The sequence below is a fragment of the Camelus dromedarius genome, chromosome 23 (genome assembly GCF_036321535.1).
Source record: "Camelus dromedarius isolate mCamDro1 chromosome 23, mCamDro1.pat, whole genome shotgun sequence".
In the NCBI taxonomy this organism is placed as follows: Eukaryota; Metazoa; Chordata; class Mammalia; order Artiodactyla; family Camelidae; genus Camelus; species Camelus dromedarius.
In genome coordinates, this window is record NC_087458.1 from 29076102 (window position 1) to 29091198 (window position 15097).

The 15097-nt window shown below is 45.5% G+C and overlaps 1 pseudogene; it reads left to right on the top strand.

The window, feature by feature from the left end:
- The first annotated feature begins 244 nt into the window (after positions 1-244).
- LOC135318950 (zinc finger homeobox protein 2-like) lies at positions 245-14843 on the top strand (annotated as a pseudogene).
- The last annotated feature ends 254 nt before the right edge of the window (positions 14844-15097 follow it).

Genomic DNA, 15097 nt, shown 5'->3' on the forward strand with positions numbered 1-15097 from the left:
TGGGAACAGCACCCAGTTTCCAGTTGAGTCAGGCCCTCGGGAAGCAAACCACCAGACACCAAAAGCAGGTTTAGACCCTGAGGAAATCCGTATCGGGATCTTCAGGTGCAAATATAAAACAATTACTTATAAAATACTTGAAAAAATGAAAAAGTGGGATCATAAAATTTACAAGTGATGGAAGTCTATCAGAAATATCCAGGAGTATTGGAAAACAACAGAGTTAACAGCTGACAAAGAATTAATGACGAGGAGGTTAAATCTGGAGAAGCGACGTGAAATTCCGCACAGGGAGGCGCGGCAGCGGGACGCGAGAGCTGGAGGCTGTGGAGATGCAGGGAAAGCCGACTGCCGGTGAGCGCCCAGCGGGAGAGGCGGCGGCCCAGATGCTGAGGAGGGACGGGCGCCGCCTTCTGGAATCCGCTGTCCGCCCACAGTGACCGGAGTTGAATGTCCAGCAGACGGGATGGCTGCAGATTCCACACAGCAGACCCGGAGAGGCGGGCAGAGAGACACCACCAGTCACGGAGAAACAGCCAAGAGCAGGCCTCCCAGGAGCAGGCCCTGCCCGCCCCCTCCGGGGAGTGGCACGTCTGCAGGGGCTGAGGGAGTAACTGCCGTCAGACCCTGAAGCAACAGGGCAAATCCAAACACTTCCAGGTGAGTAAACGCTGAGAGTCTGTTTACCCGTGGAACCTCAGAAGCTTGTGCTTTGGGAACGAGCGTCACCCTGCAGGGAAGGGCCAGGGTGCCCTTCAGTCAGTACTGTTTCAGCCAGTGCGTTTCGTCCATACTGGTGCTTAATACACGCGGCTGAAGGGTGGTACCTCAGACACTGGAGAGAACCCGCCTCAGGTTTGTTTAGAATTAAAGTGGTCTCTGTTTGCACTTCAGTAAAGGTGAATCAGTAAACAAACAAACAAAAACTGAAGACCAACTACTGATAAATAGCAAGAAAGAATAATTTGAAAACCCATAAATCAACATATCTATTTGTAGTTCAATTGTAAAATTAGTCATTATTTTCAATATGACCTCTGTGCCTTGATTTAAAATATTATGATCCCTATGCTGTACACCAGAGACTAACACAACATTGTAAATTGACTACACTTCAACTTAAAAAATTATAATTTTCCAGTTATGACAGGCTAAATTGTAAGGACCAAGAGTCAGAAGAAAGACATACAGAGAGATGAACATGGAATTTCCCATTTAGTGTCTCCTAATCCCACTGAATGTAATGAAAGGCTGAGTAATGCTTTGAGCAGCTTCTTGGACCACAGTGGACAGCACGAGAAGTTAGAAAGTGCGATTTTTGGAAGACGGGAGGAAGTAGTGATGACGGGGCAATGATCTTTTTATTGACCTTAGTGGTGGCTATCCATCCAAGTGCTCATTGACCGTAAGTCATTGAGCTGAACATTAGTGTTTCGTGCACTAGTCGGTGGGTGTGTGTATACTCCAAACTAACAAGTAAAATTGACATCATAGTGAGAAATGTCAACCTCTGTTTATGCCCTTAATTCACTTCAACAAACATATCAAAGCATCTTATCTTCTCCATTCTGGTCACTGTACTTAAAAAAAAATGCTAGCATTACAACTTTAAATAAGAAAGACATGTCCCTTCCTTCATCAAGCTTACAAACTAGGAAAAACATGGCATTGTGAAATACCACAGTACAACGTTCAGGAGTTTAGCACTCATGTGGAAAGCCACTGACTAACTTAAAGGAAAATGATGTCAGTTCTGAAGAGTAAACAAAAGCCCAATTTATAAATTTACTATTAAGTTTTCTGCGGTCATACTTTTGCTGTGACTTTTAAACATATTAAATAGATTGCAAAGTCCTTGAAGTTAGAAGTCATGTTTTTTTTTTTCATCTTTAAATCCTCTGTTCCCTGCATGAGGTCTAGCTATGAGATATAAGTAAACAAATTGGATGAAAAATAAATTAAGATACATAGAATGACTTCTTTAATGTACCTCATTGTCTATCTGACTCTTCCTTTTTAAAGATAAGCCAGTTCAAGGTAGAGAATTTTAATTCTTTAAATTTTATGGAAAAACATTAAATGTCATGCATACATTTAGTGCTTAATAATTCTTTCATGATTATTAAAGATTCATTGCTCAACTTTCAATTTTTAATCTTAGACTGATTCATGGCAATCAGATAATAACTGAATTTTAGCACTTTAAGGATTTGTGATTTAATCCAAGTTTTTCATTTCATTGATGAGATAAGTGAAGTTCCGAGAAGTTTAATCACTTGCCTAAACTCATAAACTAATACATAATACCTAAACAGATCTGACCTGCAAATTCTCTCTTCATATTTAAAGAAGAAAATTTAGTCTGAGGTCAATTTATTGGTTTCCAGAGCTATACTGCTTAGTGGTTGCTTAAGTAAAAAAAAAGAGAAAGAATTCATATTCAGTGTATGAAAAGCTGTGTGACTCTGTTTTAAACAGGAAGGAAAAAGGAGGGGGAAAATATACAATATTTATGTGAGAAAAATAAAGATCTACAAAGTGTGTGTACTTATTACCAACAAATGTTTTCAAAAGAGTCAATACTATTTTTCTGAAGATCAGTAACTGCAAAGTTGTTTTTCTTTTTTCAAGACCAATACACATTTTATTTGTATTTGCCTTTAACATGTACATAAACTCTCAGGAACCCTTCCCACACCTGGGGGGAGGTGGATGGTACGTTCTGGAGGGAAGAAGCGTCAGACTAGAACGGGTTTCATATAAATTCAACAAAGCAAAGGTGACTTTTTCTTTCTGTCTCCTTTTCAAGTCTTCTGTGCTCACAGCCAGCTTGATTTTGATAAAGACATAGAGGTGTGTGTATGAATGTGTGCCTATGTGTGTGTTTACTACAGTGTGAGAGTGTGTGCCTGTTGTATGTGTGTGTGTGTGTGAATGTGAGTAATTGTGTGTGAGGGCAGAATACAGTGTCTGCTGTGTGTTTCTGAATGTGTGAGTAGATTTTCTAGCCCAGAAATACGTCTCAAATGTGCTGTTGCTGGTGTGGGATGCCTAGGCTCCAGCCAGTGAATGAGGCGGAGGAGTGACGGCGCGGGGGGGGGGGGGGGCGGCGGGGGGGCGGCAGCAGGGACAGAGCGAGAGTGCCCAGGGTGAATCAATGGAAACCGCCTCACGAAGCCGGGAAAATATTTCAGCCACAAATAGCGTTGATTATTTCCCTTCACTTCCCTCACCGCCGTGAATTTATTTATTTTTTTTTACCATCTCCGACCCCGACGCCCCGGAGTGAGCGCTGGAGGGAGGGAGGAGGAGGGGAAAAAAAGGAATCAACACACATCGGAGAAGTCCCTTCCTAGAGCCACCCCCTCCCCTCCCCGCCTCGTGCTGCCGCCGCGGTTCGACTCCCATCCCTGCTTCCAGCCGAGGTGGTAGTGGCTGTCACCCTGAAATGAACCCCCAGCTCTCCTCCATCTGCCACGGCCACACTTAACGTATCCTTGACCCCCAGACATCACCCCGTCCTGTGGTCCCGTGGGCACAGTGCCGCGTCCACACCTCCAGACACCTCCTCCCCCAGCACCCCCTCAGATCCTGTCACTACAGGTACCCCTACTGCCCCATCCACCTCTGAGAGCATGAGGTCCTCAGAGCTGGGGGGCAGCCCCTGGAGGCAGGCTGTGGCCTCATCCCACCAAAGAAGACAGGGAGCCCCAAGAAGAGCCTGGCTTTGGTGGCTTCCCATCAAAGGACCCGAGGGTGGAAGAGGAGGAGGAAGGAGGAGGTCTCCCTCTTGTGGACCTCAGTGACCACTTATTCTTCACAGCTGGAGGTGAGGCCTGCCTAGCGACCAAGCCATCCCTGCCAGGTGGCAGTGAACTCCTGTTACCAAAGAGCTTCCCCTGGGGTGAGGCAGGTGTCATCAAGGAAGAGACCAGCCCACCCCTCCTTGCCCACCCACCCCCTGCACACCTCACTGCCCTTCACATCCAACATGGCTTTGACTCAATCCAAGGCTTTAGCTCTTCTGACCAAATTCTGTCCCATGATACCTCATCACCATCTCTAGCCACCTGTGAGGGAAAGGATGGAGCCTTCTGGAGCTACCAGCTGGCTCCACACCCACCTGGAGATCCCAAAGATGGCCCCATGGGGAGAAGGGGAGGAGACCCCAGGGTAATCTTCTGGCTCTGCCTCCTGTGCCACCTGGCCTCTGTGGGTCACACACAGTCTAACGGGCTGACACTAACCCCCACTCAACACCAGGGCCTGCTGGGCAACCCAGCCATACTCCAGGAGGAGGTGAGGGCTACGTGGCCCTCCTAAGCTTTCTGGAACCAAGATTGCCTGCTCGCCCTTCTTTAGAACTACCCCTTAACGACAGCAGCCCTGGGAACATGGAGGCAAATGAAGCCCAGACCAAGGATGGTCCCACTGAGGCAGAAGCCCAGGCCCCTGTCCTGCCCGTGGAAGAAGTCCTGGCTCTCAGCCCACCCTCCCCACCAACCACCCCGGCCACCTAGGACCCCAGCCCAACCCAAGCCGAAGAATCGCCTACAGCGGCAGGCAAGAATGGGCCAGATTGGTTCCCCCAGGGGCAAGAAGAGGATGGGGGGCTCTGCCCCCACTCAACCAAAGCTCACTCACCTCCAAGGAGGGGGGCACTCTCCCTGCCCCTGTAGGCTCCCCCGAAGACCCTGGTGACCCACCCCAGCCCTATCGCTTAGCCCATCACTATACCCCTGTCCCCGCAACCTTCCAGGGCCTCAGTCTGTCCAGCCATGTCCCTTCTACGCTCACGCAACTCCTGCAAGACGCTGAAGTGTCCCAAGTGCAACTGGCACCACAAGTCCTGCAGACCCTGGACACGCACATGCGGGAGAAGCAGCCTCAGGGTAACAGCCACCGCAGTTGCTGCAGCGTGGGGTGGGGTGGGGCGGGGCGGGGGCGGGGTGCCACGCTCGGGGAGGGAGCTGCAAACCGTGGCTGCACGTCCCTCCGCTGGGGCGTCTGCAACTACTCCACCGCCACCAAGGGCAGCGTCACATCCACACGCAGTCCGACAAGCACCTGGACCACCTGCAGGGCTTCCAGGCGGGGCCCGGGGGGCAGAGGACACCCCCCAGAGGCAGTGCTCCCTCCCTCCTCGGGGACAAGGAGCCCAAGACCAAATAGTCCCAGCAGTGCCAGGTGTGCAGCTATGAGACCGTCTCCCGCAACCTGCACATCCACATGACCTCAGAGAAGCACATGCAGAATGTTCTCGTGCCGCACTAGGGGCTGCCGCTGGGACTGCTGCCCGGGCTGGTGGGGCCAGGACCCCCGCCCCCAGGTGGGGCTGCCCCCCCTCCCCGAACTCTTCCGGTATTTCAGACCGCAGGCCCTAGGGCAGCCTCTGGCTTCCTTGCCTGGCCCCGGACTGAGGCCAGACAAGCCCCTGCTTCTCAGCGGCTTCCACCACCTCGGAGCCCCTGCCTGCAAGGTCCCCACACCTGCCCTGGCAGCTCCCCCCAGGACGCCCACCTGCCTCCAAGTCAGCTTCTAGGCTCCTTGTCTGACCGGCTGCCCACCTCACCACACCCAGATGACAGCCCATCCCCGAAGGTGTTCTGCTGCCTCGTGTGCCAGGCCTTCCACACAGACGGCCTGGAGCTGCTGCTCTGCCACTTCAGTGTGGGCCGGAGCCTCCTGGGGGCCGAGTGGAAGGAAGTGGCCGGCGACACCCACCGCTGCAAGCTCGGCTGCCATGGCACCCAGCCCAAGGCCAACTTCCAGCTCCACCTGAAGACCGACAAACACGCTCAGAAGTACCAGCCTGCAGCCCACCTGAGGGAGGGGGTAGGGCCATCAGCACCCCTTCCCCGGTGCCCCTGGGCGATGGGGCTCCCTATGGGTCTGTCCCCGCCAGCACCTGCGCTGCAACATCTGTGACTGAGTCCAACAGCAAGAAGATGCAGCTGCGTGCCCAGGGTGCAGCCCATGAAGAAAACAGCCTGATCTGTAAGTTTCTGCTGGAGATGGAGGGGGCAGCTGTCGGGGGCAGAGCTGGGGCTGCTCCGCGGCCTGCTGTGTGCCTGGGAGATGCCTCCCCGCCTGGCGGTGCTGCAGCACCTGTGCCCACCGGGCCCACCGTGACGCCCAGGCCCAGCGGCGTCTGCAGCTGCTACCGAGCGGCCCACAGCTGATGAGGGGCTCTCGGCTCTTCAAAGCATCCTGAGATTCAGCCATGGGCAGCTCCAGACTCCCGGGAAGGCTTCCATCAACCTCTTAGCTGAGCCACCCACCCCTGAGAAAGATGCCCAGAATAAGCCCGAACAGTTGGCTTCTGAAGGAGCAGAGAACAAGACCGGCCCTCCTGGAGACAGCAGCAGCCAGACCATGGTGTTCTGCTGTCCCTACTGCAGTCTCCTGAGCCCAGAGTCCCACCAGGTGGCGGCTCACGCCCTCTCCCAGCATGCGGTGCTGCCCAGGCACCGCTGCCTGCTGTGCCGGGAGCAGCCGGTGGGCCAGCCCGCCCTCCGCTTCCACCTCAGCCACCTGCACAGCGTGGTGCCCGAGTGTGTTGAGAAGCTGCTGCTTGTGGCCACAACTGTAGAAATGACCTTGACAACCAATGGGCTGCCTGGGCCCACTCTCAGCCCTCAGGGTGATGGCCCTGAGCCTCCTGCTTCTGGGCCAGAGCCCACACCCAGCAGAAGGCCCTCACCTGACCCCAAAGCCAGTCCCAGTCCTCTTCCTGAGCCTCCCTGCCCTCAGCCGAGGCCCCCAACAAGCCCACGGGAAGTCCAGGCCAGCCCCCTTCTCCAGCCCCATCTCCAGCCCCTCGGCCTGAGGCCAAAGCTGACAAAGTGGCTCCCCACCTACCACGGCTGAGGAGGAAGAGGGGGCTGGCGGGGAGCCCCTCCCGGCAGAGCCAGCTCCGGCTGACTCTCGCCACCCTCTGACCTATGGGAAGAACACCAGCTTTGCCCGGGACAAGTTTCTCGACCCTGCCTGGCCCTGTAAGTGCACTGTGTGTAAGGAATCCTTCACGCAGAACATCCTCCTGGTCCATTATAACCCAGTCTCCCACCTGCACAAGATGAGGAAGGCTGTCATTGACCCCTCCAGCCCTGCCCTGGGAGAAGCCGGCACTGTGCCCACCACCACCGGAGCCACAGACAAGCCCTTTAAGTGCACAGTCTACCGGGTCTCCTGCAACCAGAGCTCCACCCTGGAGATCCATATGTGCTCCATCCTGCACCAGACTCGCTCGAGGGGAGCCAAGACTGACGCCAAGGCTGAGGGGCCAGAGTGTGGCCCTGAAGAGCCCAGGGAAGGCGAGACTGAGGGGGAGGTGGGCACTGAGAATAAGGGCCCTGACCCTGGGGGCTTCATGTCTGGATTACTCTTCCTATCCCCTCCCAAAAATTATTTAAAAAAGAAAAAAAAGTGTGCTGTTGCTCCCTTCTGCTCTAACCAGCCAGGTGATGGTCTCCTGTCAACCACCACCAACGTACATGTGCAAAGAAAATATTTGCTTTCCAAGGGAGTGTTGACAAAGGAAGGTCATGAGAGGCTAGTGCTGGTTTGTACCCTTTTATGGCATCATAATACAAGGTCATATGAAAGATCCCTGAAGCCTTACACTACGTCTTTAAATGGGACCACTTGTCACATAGCCTAAAGTTACAGGACATTAGCTGATGATTCCTGCCCCCAGTCCTGTTTTTTGTTTTGTTTTGTTTTTTTTTGAGAATAAAAAGGGAAAGGTAATTTATGTTATGTTTCCTTCACTCTAAGTTCTTTCATCTAACTCTCCCTTTTGAAAATGTTCATTTCCTACTGCCACCTAATCTAAGCCCACTTATCTGCCTGACTCTTTGCTAGCCCCTCTTTCTTCCAGCTCCCCTCTAATTGAAAACATGACAACATAATGTTCTAAAATAGCACTGAGTCCCCACAGAACAACATACATTCTCCTTTGCCTAAAATTCAAGAGACTCCACAATCCAGGCCCAAGACCACTCACCAAGCTTTACCCATCAGTACATAAGTGACCCTCAGCCTGGCTTCATGTGAGAGTCATCTGGGGGCTCCAGCCTAGAGCAAATATGTCAGAATATCTACAGGTGATGGGGGTACCAACCATCCCTCTCTTCCAAAGACTGAAGGGTTTTCTGGGATGCAGAATGTTCAGTGCTGACATTGAGAACGGGCAAATGGGTAAGTTTGGTGGACCCAAGCCCTCCATCAGAATGTTTCCCTGTTGTTTCTGAGGATCATCAAAAGGACATTTGCTTGCTCTCTATGTTCAACCGGCTTCTTAACCACTGTCATCAGTTGACTGTGCCCTAAACTGCTCTTTTCTCCTGCACGTGGTTCATCTTCTTACGACAGTGTTATCTCTCTCCCTGGGTTCACTGTGGGGTTTCACCACAGTTAATAACAGAGCATTAAGGGCCTAAACTTTCTATCTGATGCTCTTCTTTGCTGTCAAATTCCTTCTGTAGGAGAGATAAAAACCCTTGCCCTCCAACACCAACAGAGAATCAAAAAGCCTCCCCATGTGTAGAAGTTCAGTTTTCATCATAGAGAAGTCCTTTATAAAAAGAATGCTTAACATTCCAGTTGAAGGATTCATACTTGGCATCAATCCACCATTTAGAATCTTGACTATGAAAAATGAATAAAATATTTTTTCTATATTGAATGACTATACAGTTATTCCAGGAGCTATTTCCAAAACAAAAAGATGCATTTCAAAGCGATTTGCTTTCTTTATCCATAGAAATACTAGAAAAATTTAAATTTAGTCTTCCTTTAAAATTTTTTTTTTTAATTCAGTGTTGTTTTTTTTTTTTTTCAATTGAGGTATAGTCAGTTTACAATGCTGTGTCAATTTCTGGTGTCCAGCACAATTCTTCAGTCATATATGAATATACATATATTCATTTTCATACTCTTTTTCACCATGAGCTACTACAAGATATTGAATATATTTCCCTAAATTTAGTCTTCCTGAAAAGTCTATTTCTAAATACTTCACTATAAATACTTGCTCTATATGAATATATATATATTTCTATTATAAGTATCTGTGGTTTTTGCCATCTCTTTCCATATAGTGGACATAATAGAGATTGCATGAGTATATGTAATTTTGTGTTTTCTCCTCATTTTTTCCTACTCCACATACCCCATTTATTTTGTCAGGTTTCCAAATAACTCTCTCAGCTATGAGAGGACACAAAACAAAGAGAAGAAAATAAATTAACTTTTCACTCTCAAATTTCAAATATATATTTGGTACTCACCAAAAAAATTTGAACTGTCCATACTTTTTAAAACTGAAGTATAGTCGCTTTGAAATGTTGTAAAAAATGTAAATTTCAGGTGTACAGCATAGTGATTCAGTTATACATATATATATTCATTTTCATATTCTTTTTCATTATCAGCCATTACAAGGTATTGAATATAGTTCCCTGTGCTGTACAGTAGGACCCTGTTTACCTATTTCATGTATAGTAGTATCTGCAAATCTGGAACTTCCAATTTATCCAGTATTTTTTGAATATGAAGAGTTTAACACCTGAAGGGGCACCAAGTACTTGCAATATGCCATGGGAGCAAAAAACAATGAAATTTAAATTACTACTATTGATGTAAGTTCATTTGTATTCATAACACAGTGAAATATTTAAGTTCTACAAATACACATTATGTAGAAGAGGATGAATAAAATAAAAGAAATACATATACAGGAACAAATTTGCAAAGGGTGTTTATTTTTCTGTTTCTGGATAAAATCACAATGCCTTGAACATATTAAGGGCTTGATTAAAATATGGTGACAATAAAAGCAATAATGAGACCTATATAGATAGAAACAATTTATCTCTGCTGTTCCTCGAATGTTGAGAAGAGTTTGAAAACTTACAACTTGCTCTGTTTTAAGTTATTAAAAAATGATCTTCATGTGCTAAATCTATTAACACTTGTATTTTGCTTAACTCTCACAACAATCTCATGATTACTTATTATTTACATATTTTACAGAGACATAAACTCAAGCCCATAGAGGATATATAATTTGCCAGGAGTCAGAGACTAAAAAAATTATAGACATCAGACACCAACTCACTTACTTGGGCTCTGAGAGTCAAGTTCTTTCCACAACACCACATTGTCTCTTCCAACTCTTGAATTCATGTATTTCCAGCTCTGTCTTCTCTGGATCCCATAAGAGCAGATCTCAATATCCCTGACAGGTTTTAAATAGTTTGCTGGTTAGAAACAATGTTATAGTGAATTTCATGATAGTGAATAGGGAAATGGTAATCCACATAGAGAATTATTACATAAAGCATGCAGGGAAGACAAATCCATATTCTTGCAGGTTGCAAAGATTACTGTCTATTCTAGTGAAAATAAACCACCTTCTCTTCCATGCAAGAAGAGGTCTCGTGTAATTGAACTGACATGAGTCACCAGGTAAGGGCTTTGGGATATAAGACTCTATTGTGATGGAACTAATTTTTGCTACTCGCAGATGAAGCATTCAGAGAAAGCCATCTTTGAGGCTATGCGTAACTCTCCTCACTGCCATCAGAGCCACTTTCATTCATAAGTCCACTGAATAAATGCAGAGTGCAGAGTATAGTGGTTGAATAATGCCAACAGAGGCAATTATCGTGTTCACATGATTACCGAGCCATGATAATCATGGTGAGCATCCCCTTGAGGTACAAATATCCTTATATTTTGGACAATTTTAAGCCATCCACCCATGAACTTCTTACCAAAACTTTCTTGTCAATAATATTCCAATATCGTCATGAATTTCAAGTCTCTGACCATCTCTGAAAAACATCATATACCCCTACAACCCATGGAAGTGATATATAGCCATAGCACAAGGGTCTCTTCTTTAAAGAAGGGTGGTGGTCATATTTAGCACTTATGTTAGTCCCAGTATGAGGATTCCCATCTCTGTTCTTGTACACAGGTATCCCTCAGTGGACTATAAGAGTGAAATGACCACTTTTGGCTGAGGCCAACTCTTTAGACTGGATCATCTGTAAATAAAACTGAATTTTTTCTCCCCAGTTAGTTGATAATATGAGAACAATTTATGAGATCATAGTTTGGCTAGAAGACATGACAGTACAGCCATGGAAGTGGACACATTGGGAGTGTTAGTCATCTGAGCATACAATTTTGGGGAACCTTTTAGACAACTTGGACCCTAATCCTGTATGTTTCATTTCCTATTGGTGGTGATGTCCTGCTGAGTACATTCAACTTTGTGGCATACAAGTTCACGACAGCAGCTCAAGTAACATAGAGGATGACTTGTTGAGCCATTGTATCATTTGGAGTTCAACCAGAGAAGCAGAACTAGTAAGATAAATGTATATACATATACACACATACACATACACACACACACACATACAGAGACAGACTGGCAGAGAATAAAGCTACACACACACACACACACACACACAAAGGTAGAATCTATTAGATAAATTGGCTTACACGTAGTTTGCACTGGCTACACAAACCCAAAGCCTCCAAAACAGGCAGACAGAAAAGGAAAATCGTGAGATTGGAATTCCACTGTTTGCTTCCTGAACAGCTAGGAAGAGATTTATATATGGTGCATGTGATATTATTTGCAGTCTCATTTTTTTCAGATACCCAGCCGGCCCTTCTTTCTAGGGCCTCTGAATATCCAAGAAAAGGCTGAAGAGCCAATTGCATGGTTTGCAACTGTGGCTGCCCTAAGTCTGTCCACCATTTTTCAGAAGCAGCATTTTCATTATGATAATGTTCAAGTAGAATTTTAGTGTATTGTCCAACTGATTCAGTGCCAGGGACACCTTGATCAGTAGCTACTGCCAAAGCTACCCGCTTACCAAACCATTTTGATGATCACTCCAGCCTCACTGATTATTGAGTGACTACTCCTAAACTTGTTTCTTGACCTCTTTCTTGACTCCAGAATCCCAACAGTCCCACCGCTATCAGACAGCCTAGTTCAAGGATAACACTTTCCACCTCTAGTCTTGCCTTATTGAAGAGTTTCTTCACCACAGCTCCTTACAAACACGCTAGTGCATCCCTAACATGATGTTTCTCAAAGTCATTTTCAATGGATTTTTCCATTATTATCTTTAATGTATTTAAACATAGGTGAGCCATTAGTACTTGATAAACCCATGCCATCTTTTTAAACTCTATAGGCTTGTCTAATTTTTCTTCTGTAAAACTCAGGAATTTTTGGCATCTCAACTTCATTTCAAATAAGCCACTCATATCTAGTCTTCAGCAAACAAATTCTAGGCATTTGCCAGTCTAAATTAGAAATAGTTTATCCTCCTGGACTTGAATCTCAGGTCCTTTCAGTCAAACTGAGATATATCTGTAGTTACATAAATGGTAGGATGGAATACAGAGAAAAATAGGCATTCCCTTGGAAAATTACTGATTACATCATTTTCAAATAAAGCAGGAAGCGCCTCACCAGCCCAGGGGAGTAAGCGGCTGCTAGAACCATCTGGTGACATTCTGTAAAACTGGGGGTTCAGCGTATTCAAAGTCAACTAGATCATTTCAAATACTCACATTAGAAATTTTTATGTTACACTTTTCCCCTATCAATATCCATGTTTTTACTCAAAACCTTGGCAAAGATCTGAATTCTGCCTGTGCTTTTTCATCAACATCACCACTAGTCTCTGGCTCTGACTTTTTTATTATTATTATTGAATTCTAGTCAGTTTACAATGTTGCATCAATTTCTGGCACACAGCATAGTAGTTCAGTCATACACATATATGCATAGATTTGTTTTCCTATTCTTTTTCATTATGGGTTACTACAATATATTGACTATAGTTCCCTGTGGTATATAGAAGAAACCTATTGTTTATCTATTTATAGTAGTTAGTATCTGTAAATCTCAAATACCCAATTGTAATACCCAATGCCTAGAAGGAATGTAAGATATTTTTGAGGGTAGCTGTAGAAACTTCCTGGTTCTTTGACCAAGATTTGAACCAGGATTTGATAACTTGCCTCTATCATTTCTTGCTTCATGCTTTCCAGTTCAGTTGGAAGCAGAGCAGCTCATCCCACTGCCATTAATTCTTCAAAGAAGGTCATAATTTAATAACTCTTTCACCATTAAGTGTTACAGATTACCAGCATTCCAATCCCTACCACCAACTAGACTACCCCTACCTTCAGCCCAACCCAGTCAGGTAAAGAATCCCAGCTCCTGGTACCTTGCCTGAAGCCATTCTGGGATCAGTTATTGTATCTTTCAAAGTTTTTAGCAGAAAATGACATAATCTCTCACAGCTCTACTATACAGGGAGGAATTTATTACAATTATCTTGTAGATTTTCTAGTAATCCAGACGCTAGATGATAGGGGCAGGAAAAAGAGGCTTTTTAGCAAAACGGGACTCAACAAAAACCCATGGTCCCTTCTGTTCTATGATGATACTCATGCCACCAAATTTTTCCAAAGAATCAGTCTGTGCTTGTGGCTGCCTCTTCATAGTTTGGACTTCTTCTTTCCAAGTCTTCCATGGTGCACTTGCTTAGTGGAATTTAGGTCACACACAGAAGCCACACTGAGAACTTTTAGCTTTCTAGCCTCTAAAGCACAGGAGGATACACCAAAGGGGACTTAGAGTTGGCATTGTGTAAGACAATCTGCACCATCTAGGTAAAGTGCTTCACCAGCAGGAATCCTGATGTAGCAACATTAATAAATATTATTGAAATAAACTGAACTCCTTTGAGAAGTCCTTCCAAAACCATGCTTGGTTAAATGTAATTTATCACTCTTCTGCATGCTTTTATGATTTTCCAACTCATCTACAGGTGTAAATCTGGCATTTTCCTTGCCCCCTTCCCATTAATGTGAACTCTTTGAAGACTGTGTGATGGACTTCTTTTAGGCCCCATGGTTCTCCCAAGGGCACGTTCAAGGACATGAGAGGAGGAACATAGCTCTGACTTCAGACATCTAAGCTGACATTCCTGACTTATTCATGTTAGTCAGTGTGTCATTTGAGTAAGTACTCACTTCTCTGATTTTAGATTTTGTTCCCTACAAACTGGCAACTTATAAACCAGATGATATGTTTAAAGCAGTTAGTACAGTCCTAGGAATTACAAAATATTGTATGAACAGATGTTCTGCTAGAGAATGGATGGCTAAAGAAATTTTGTTTGTTTTAGATTTTGTTGTTCCCTTTTCCCTCCTTTTATACTACAGAAATGCCATATTTTTCATTTTATAACCTAAGATACAATATTACATGGAATTATGGAGAAGTGTTACACTTACTGGTAGGTTTTGTTTGACTAAATCTTAAACTGTCCAACTGTTCATAGAGAGGAATGTAAAAAAAAAAAAAAGAGAGAGAGAGAGAGGAAAAAACCTTTGATTTGTGAGGATTTAAAGAAAATGTACCATCCTTCTGGGAGAGGTGGTCACCAGAAGGAAAAGCAGGTGATTGTTTTCTAGGTGTGAAAGGAGCAGATAGAGGCATGAGTTCTGATCTAGTACTTTGAGGCCAGGCCTTGATATATGAATTTTAATAGTTGATTATTAAGAGCTGTGATCCTGGGAACCCAAAGAAAGATGACCCTTGCACTGGGGGATGGAAGAATCTGTCTCTTTTAAAAACTATCTTTCTGCCACAGAGATCTGAAGGAGTAGAAACACCACCAGAGCAGAGGGCTGACGCGGTGCAGCAGACTAAGGTAACAGTCACCCGTTACGACACACTTCAGGAGTGGGAAACTGGCAACTTGGACTTAATCATGCTAAAACTCCTTTAGAATTAGAACTGAAAAACTCCCTAGAATTCTCTGACAATTCAACAGAAAAGGAGAGAGATACTGAAATTCCTGGTATTACAGAGATGAGAGACTGCACAGTTTATTTGGGGGGGGGGAAGAAAAAGAGATGAGGATATGCTGATACAATTAAGCCTGTGGAGCAATTCACACCATTCACTTCAACTTAGCATGCCTTGCTTTCTCTCCCAGAGCTTCTGTCTTGTCAATAAATGTCTGGGCTTCAGATGTGTCAT